Genomic DNA, 8,896 nt, shown 5'->3' on the forward strand with positions numbered 1-8,896 from the left:
TCCACTAGAATTTTTCTTTTACTTGGCTCCAACTAACTTTCTACTCGGCTTACACTGACTTTGCTTGACACCTACTATCCACTCGATCAAGCTTAGCAGGAAAACTTTGTGTAACTTATTCTTCTATACTTTCTAAGTGTAACCAGCCTTTGTAACCTTAAGTAGATTATCAATACATCATGTCATCACTATCTTAATTGATCCTTGTACTTCATTACATAATCATAACTCAACCTTTCCTCTAGGTGCTTTGGTTACATCTTATTGATCAAATCCTCTTCATCAATCAACTAAGTGATAGTACTTGAATCTTATAAGCAATTGTCTTACCAACAAATAGCAGGTTTGACATCAATAACAAAACAATGATTGAAACACATAATCTTCTTCAAAAATGATCTTTTCAATCAGATCTCAATAGCTTCAAGAGCTCTGTGATACTGAGTTCTTCGAAAGTCTAGAGGAAAATATATAGTACCCACAATGATAGTTTTCTAAAGATGATAAACCTTTGAATTTTTTTTAAAGAAACTCCCTTACATAAAACCCTACCTTACTATGCTAAACATATATTCAAACTTTTCTTACCATTGACACTTTTGGAACCAAAATAAGACAATGTTCCATAATAAAATAACCTAGAAGAAATTTATCATGAACCAAAGGCTACCCAACAAGGAGAGTTTGTTAGAGTGATTTAGAATAACTGAGAAGGCGGGGGGGTGTGATGAATCATTTATTCTCAAGTCCAAGTGTACCAATTAAACTTTTGAACTCTTTAAACAACTTAGAACTAATTTTTAATCCACTCGCTCTCTATAGAAACTTATCAGTAACATAAACTTGCAGTCCATTGTCCCAACAATAACTTAATTAAAGAATGATAAACATTAATCAATAAAACATTCACACAACTATAGCACTAGGATTTAATATGGAAACCCAATTTGGGAAAAACCACTAGTAACAGATCACAAATATTTCACTATTCTTAAGTCACTTATGTTAGGAGCCAACCTTGTTGAAGGTTAAATACACACTATTAGGTGTGATCCTATTAAAGGTTTTAATCACCCCATTAGGAGTGGCCTTGTTAGAGGACTTAATAATATTTCATTATAATATCACCTTAATTAAAGGATTTACAAATGATTGTTAGATCAACCTTGATTAAAGGATTTTAACTAATATAATGGTTAAAAGTAACAACAAGTTTATCTAATAAGTATAACTCACTTTACAAGTATAGATCACAATGTAGCTCATCTGCTAACTCATTGACTAGACTATGTCTCCATAATTGTCTCTAATCTACTTGGAAAATCCCTCAAGCAATCACTCCTCACCTCATCACTTCTCCTTCTTCATAGCCTTCTGCTCAACTTTGCCTGTCAACAAAGTTAGCAATTGCTAACATCCTTTAGGTTAATCCTTATGCCTCCCTGAATAGGTAGCTATGATCTTTTGTCACTTAAAAACCACCATTGATATGAGATTTAGGTCAGATTCATCAAATCCTTCCATCATTTTGTTTCTTCCTTCTCGTTTTAGAAACTTCTCTTTGAATCTATGCCTAGAAATGCTCAAATATAATTTCTTTTGCATTAAATGTTTTAGCTCATCAATCCTTATCTTTAACATGCTTTACAGATTTCTAGAATTCAAAATGTTTTAGTTGGGAATCTCAATTCCTTCATAAAATAACAAATGCTAACACTTAGTCAGTGTCATGTTCCTTAGCCTTATTCATCACTAGATAACTCAATCTTCACTAAATGTCTTTCTTGACTTACAATCTCTGTGCTTGATCTTTTATTGGTGCTTGATCGATACTATATTTTCTTGACTTCTATTGTTTACTCAATTGACACTAGCACAACTTGGCTTCAATTATAAGTTCCTTAATCTTTTTCTTTAAAGCTCAATTATCCTATATATTTTTTTCTTTATTGATCATCTCTTGTAGGCTTTAACTCAACTATCTTCTTTACTTAGTGTTATGATTAAATAATACATTATCTTGTCAAAGTTCAACTAATCAAGTGTTTATGGAAGTTGCACATAACTCAATGTTTCCACTAGATCTTCTTGTTATCTCTTCCTATCAAATCATCTTCATCAATCAGCTTGATATGACACTTTACTTTGGTAGAAACTGTCTAACCATTAACATTTGACATCAATGACAACATAGAAGTTATTACAATTTGTAGTTTCCAGCAACCTCCCTCTTTGGCATTGATGGGAACACCTCTAGTTACCATGCAATCCAAAGAGTCATTCGAGTTCCACTTGATTTTCTTCAATTAACTCCCTCTATGTTTAGTGTTGTCACAAAATTTTTCACCCATGTCCAAAGTTTTTACCTAAGGACAACCTTGTGAAACATGGAAACAACCTCCAAGCTGTGGGACTTGAACTATGAGGTTGAGTCTTTAGAGAAGGCCGACTTCCTTTACTATTACGGTGTACCTAATTACTCTTGGAGAGGAAAAGGGAGAAAGAATGCATTAAAGAAAATCTACCTGCTCTAACCTAAGGTGGTGATGCACCAAAATAGAGTGTTCAAACCAATATCTTCCCATACATGCACTATTGAACCATCATCCCTTGCCCTTTTTTGTGAATTGTAATCTATCCCTGGCCCTTTTTTGTGAATTGTAATCTTAGTAAATTTTATTAATTGAAAAGGACTATTCATCAAAAAAAAAAAAAAAAACCCAAATGAATGACACAAGGAAAGAGAGGATTCACTTATATACCATTCATAGGCCAAAAGAGATACATTCATGCAAGATTGTAGATCTCTACAATACACCAATGAGAGGCAAATAATTCTTGCACTTTACATCAATGGCTGGAGGAGATAAAGCAGAATGTCATACAATTCAAAGGCAAAGGGAATTTACACTGAAGTTGCAAAGCAATATCAAAGAAACAGAGAAGAGTCGACCAGAATAAAATCTACAAAAATTGCCTTTATAATTCAAGCATAACTGAGATGTCCTCTAACTAAAGTTACTCCACAACCACTGCCATTAAGTCTTGATAAAGATCTGGAGAAAATTTGATCTAGGCACAGATTCAGATACAATGAAATTTGATAATTTGTTAAAGTAGGACCCTAACAAAAATGATGCCATTAATCCATTCTAACCAAGTAGATGGATAAACTGGGGCGGTGGAGTGTTCTCCTTCATTTACCAAGTGCAGCATTCACTCGAGAGTGGTTGGAATCGATCATGAAGATCAAATTGTGGAAGGAAACCTAATTCCCCTTGCTTCTGGCTCATTAGTCAGCAAAGTCAAAAAGTCACCAGAATATTGCAACAAAAATGGGCCATGTGGGCCAATAGTCTTTTATTTTTCTACCACGTCGCAAGGTCTTCCCAAGTTTGACCACATCTTCAACTAACTGCACCACCTCCCAACTTAATCATGACAGTCTCATAACTAGCAGTCTTAACTATTAATGCCTTAGTCGGGTCTGCTGGGACACGTGTCCATCAAACACTTTCCTGCAATGTTTAATTTCCTTGCAACTTCATCTTGCGGGAAAGCATCGATCGTTGATCTTTGAAAGATCAATGATCATGAAGATCCTCATTACACTGCGCTTGCCCACTAAAGTTTCTGGGCCCACGAACACACTCAACACAACCTGCCATTCGATTGGCACCACCTTGGCAACCCACATAAGAAACGGGTCCCATAGAGACATGTGGCAGTGAGGCGCTTGCCCACATTGCTTAATATCCTTGCAACTTCATCTTGTGGGAAAGTGCCAACCCTTAATCTGATTGCATTAGATGGTGTATATAACATGTACCCTTTTGAACCTACATGAATATCCTCCATGACATTGCTAGGAAATGTGTCACCAGGGTGCTTGCCCGCATTGTCAGGAAGTCTGACAAAACCAGAATGCGAGAAAGTAGGCACCAATCAAAATGCCAACTCACCTCTACCACCTTGTCCACCCTGTCCACGGCGGCGTACTGAAAAGGTTGGACCCATGAAACCACATGGCAGAAAAGCACTTTCCCCACTTTACGTAAAGATAGTTTGTTTTGAGAAAGTGGGAAAGTGCCTGTCGTAGATCTATGCAAGATTTGACAGCGGGGAAAGTTATGGGCCATCAGAAAACAACTTAGGAAAGAAAAGGAATACCATAAGGTTTTAATTGTTTTTTTTAAATATTTCCATGAAATTTATAGGAAGTGATCGTTGGGTGGGCTTTCCTTTGAATTCAAATTTTTGGCTAGAGGCAAATATGGTAACATTTCTGGCGACCCAGAGGGGATGCAAGCCAGCTATGCGTATGACCAATGACCTTATGCATCCATTAGGCCATAGAGTCATACAAGATTTGGATCAGTGTATTATGAAACCCTAACCTTACCTTTGTGGGAGAAGAACGCTGAAAACTATATCTTTGCAAATCTGCAAACTCAGCAAAACACATGTGCTTGTGCACTTCTTGGAAAGCTGGAAAACAACAGGAAGAAAACTAAGCTACCTATGTACATGAAACCTCAACTCTTGTTAGAAACATGGTTTTAGATAGATCTCATTAATTGGGATAGGCAAAATTTCACCACTAGGCTTGCTTAATTGAAAAGCATTGGCCTGCTTGCAACTGACAATCACATAGGGACCACTCCATAGTGCATCAAGTTTTGGGTGTCTCCCTGGTTTGGTTTTGTCTGCATCCCATTTCAAAACCAAATCACCCTCTCTGAAGATTCTGACCCTAGCCTTCTTGTCAAAGCTCCCTTTCACTTGCTACTAATGTGTTTCTAGGGTCCACATGGCCTGACTTCTTTTCTCTTCCAGCTCCATCAACTCTGTCATTCTTACTGTCATGGCATCATCTTCAATTAGCTCCAGGTGATGAGCTAGTTCTAGGGATGGAAATTCTAATGAAATCGAAAGCCTTGCTTCTTTGCCATATACCAACATAAATGGTGAATTTCCTATTGACCTCTTAGGTGTTATTATGTTAGCCCATAGTGCAGTCCTCAACTTTTGGTGCCAACACCTCTAGTTATCTTCTATAGTTCTTTCCATAATCCTAATTAGATTTTTGTTGGATGACTCAACCAAACCATTGCCTTGAAGATAGTAGTTTGAGGAGGTGCTCAAGTAGATATTATGGTCAACTGCCCATGCACAAATCTAAGCTTCCACAAAAGATTTTGCATTATCTAAAATAATGGTTGAAGGGGCACCAAACCTAGTCACAATTCCGTCAAGGAACTCAACAACTAAAGATTCTGTGGCATCCTTCAATGCAACTGCCTCTATCCATCTGGTGAAGTAATCTGTAGCAGCTAAAATCCATTTGTGACCAGAACTAGAAGAAGGATTGATAGGGCCTATGAAATCAAATCCCCATTGAGTGAAAGGCTGGTCCACCTGAATGGGATGAAGAGGAAGAGCTGCAAGCTTTTTCTTACCAAAGAAGAAGGCACATTTTTCACACTTCCTCATATACTTATGACAATCATAGAATAGGGATGGCTAGTAGTAACCAGCCCTCATGATCTTCATTGCAGTTTTCCTTGTTGAGAAGTGACCACCATTAGAACCATCATGAAGCTCTTTGATCATTCTTTCAACTTGATCCATGCCAATGCATCTTAATAGGGCTCCATTAAAATCTTTCCTGAAAAGGATACCATCAACTATGCCATAAGGAATCAACTGTAATCTATAGTGTCTCCTTTTAGTTCTATCTAATCCTTGAGGATATCCATTACCCAATAAAAAATTCTTCATATCATCCATCCAATTCCTTGGGTCATCATTTCTCATCTCTTGTTGTTTTGCTAGTATCATAGTGACTTCCTCATCCAATTCTTGATATGATATCATCTATTTACACAACCCCCTCCCTCTTACTAGCTTGGTGATCTAGATGTCAACTTTATATTCCATTACTTTAGTAATCCAACCAGCTCTCTTCTCACTAATATCTTTGCGCAAAATAAAATCTTTCACACTTGCATCATGGGGTGCTAACAGATGAATTTTATTATGAGACAGGAGGTGTCTAAATTTCTTTAAAGCTATGATGATTGCAAGGGCTTGCTTTTCTACATAGATGTATTTGTCTTCATACTCTTTAAGACCTTCACTAAAGAAGGTTATGGGTTGCTCTTCATCTTTATTAGTTGTTTGAGTCAAGACAACATAAATTCTTGACTCACCACCTAGGGTATAAAGGATGAAATCTTTTTCAAAATTTGGATTAATGAGAATAGGGGCTGAGGCTATTGCTACCTTGATCTCTTCAAAACTTTCCTTCCCCTCCTTGGTCCATGAAAAGGTCGTACTTTTCTTGAGCATAGCCGTAAGGGGTTTTGCCATGGTAGCAAGATTAGGGATTAATCTTCTCACAAAATTTATCCTACCAAGGAAACTTTGCAACCCTTTCTTATGTTTAGGAAGAGGGAGAGCAAATATTGCTTTCATTCTTCCTGGATCAATGGTTAAACCATCCTTAGATACAATGTGTCCTAATAATTTTTCTTGATTGGTAGCAAAGACATGCTTGCTTGAGTTAAGGGATACCCCAAACTCTCTACACCTTAAGAACACCTGTCTTAAATGATCAAAATGATCTTCTACACTCTTTGAATACACTATGATATTGTCAAGGTAAATTAATACAAACTTTTCAATCACATTTTTGAAGGCCATCTCCATTGCCTTCTGAAATGTAGCACCTACATTGGTTAGCCCAAATGGCATCTTACAATAAGCATAGATACTCCATTTGGTGGTAAATGCAGTCTTGTACCTATCATACTCCTTGACCAGCACTTGATCGTAGCCAGAAAATCCATCAAGAAATGAAAACCTCTTTGAACTACTGAACTTGGACAAAATCTACTCCATGGAAGGGAGAGGATGGTGATCTTTAAGGGAAGCTTGGTTAAGGTCCCTAAAGTCCACACACAATCTAATTTCTCTATTCTTCTTCCTAACAGGGACAAGGTTTGCTACCCATGATGAGTGCTTGATGGGGAAGATTATATTGGCCTCAATCAATTTGGATAGGTCTTTTCTCATTAAGGGTTCAATTTTGGGATTCACTAGCCTCTGTTTTTGTCTTACTGGTTTGACATTATCAATTAAATCTATGGTATGCTGAAACAACCTTGGGTCAAAACCTTTTAAATCATCATACATCCAAGCAAATACATCATTAAATTCTTGACATACATGATTAAAACTTTCGTGCTCAATCTTAGAACATACCTTCTCCATGTTTAAGGATTTTCCCTTAGCAACCATGACTAGGATGTGATTATCTTTGTCAGTAGTTAGGTTCATGACTCTGCCTCTTGCTTGGTCACCAGGATTGAAAACACTCTCTAAAGTAATGAGACCCTTAGGCAATCTGTTGGAACTGAGGTTAATGATTTGATCACCATACTAATCCTACAATGTCGACTAGTTTCTATTTGAAAATTCTGCTTCATTCTGCAAGAATCTTACAATTTGTTTATGAGATTCAAACACTTGCCAATGGATGTTGTTATCAGGGATGGCAGACCTTACTACCATCTTGATTTGCTGTTTCTTCTTCTCCTCAAGATTCCTTGGCACGTTATGAGATGCACCTATTGTTGCAAGTCTATCAGCATATCTATTTTCTTTTCTAGGGATGTTTTGAATATTAAATGCATCAAAACCCTCAAGCAAATCCCATACCCTATGTTTATAGGACTTGATCAAACTGTTCTTCGTGATATTATGATTTCTCAATTGATTAACCACCAACTCACCATCTCTGTATACACTTAAGGCTTGAATTCCTCTTTTTTGAGCAAGTAGGAGACCCTGAATCAAGGATTCATATTCGGCCATATTATTAGTGCAACTGAATTGGAGCCTAAAGGAGAAGTAGTACCTTACTCATGCAGGAGAAATCAACATCACACCAGCCCGTAATCCATTCTTATTCATTGTTCCATCAAAGTACATACTCCATATCCCACTCACATCTTCTTTAGTCTCTACAAGATTGGGAATTAGAGCATCCTTCTCTAATATACAATATGTATTATGGCCTGTCTCAAGGGTTTCTGACATAGGATCAAATTGATACGCATTAGCCCATTCATCTAAGAGAAAATCAAGTATCTCTGCTAGGGAAGTAGTAGGCTCATTCATTATTTCATTCTCATCCATTTCTAGGATAGTGCAATTCATGTTGATGAGATTAGGGGTGTAGGGTTCAGTATGATGGAGGGCTAGAGGCTATACTCTGATTGAAGCTTTGGTCCCATACCTTGTCCTAAAAGACATATATGACCAATCAAAAGATATGTAACCACCTATTTGGGCAGTGAAGTCTCTTGATAGGCAGATGGCAAAATGTGGCTTGACTTTAGCAACAGATATATCTTGAGTTACAGTACAACAAGGACATGCATGTAGGACCATTTCCACATTCCTAAGGATCCCTACAGTCTTGGTAGTTCTACCATCCAATTGTAATACATCATTAACAATGGGCTCATATTTCATTTCCAAAGCATCAGCAACACACCTAGGCATCACTGAACTACTAGCCCTTGAATCAATCATGCAATTGTGGACTAGTAGTTTACCCCCTATAATGGAGGGAGTCTAACCTTTTTACTTGTTTCTTCCTCCCTTGATGGTTGTACTAGGCTTGCGACACTTTCCATGTTGGGTGGTTGATCCTTTGGTTCAATACTTTCCAATTCTTGTTGCAGCAACCTCTTTTGCATGGGTATAATAGTAATAGCATCCCACATGGAAATATTCACATTTGTCTTCTTCATTTTCTCTACCACACTAAATGATGTAGTGGGTACTTTGTTAGAAGCCTTAGGAGCTTGGCTTAAGCATCTGGGTA

This window comes from Cupressus sempervirens, chromosome 3, assembly GCF_028749045.1.
Source record: "Cupressus sempervirens isolate cs-2001-9-10 chromosome 3, ASM2874904v1, whole genome shotgun sequence".
In the NCBI taxonomy this organism is placed as follows: Eukaryota; Viridiplantae; Streptophyta; class Pinopsida; order Cupressales; family Cupressaceae; genus Cupressus; species Cupressus sempervirens.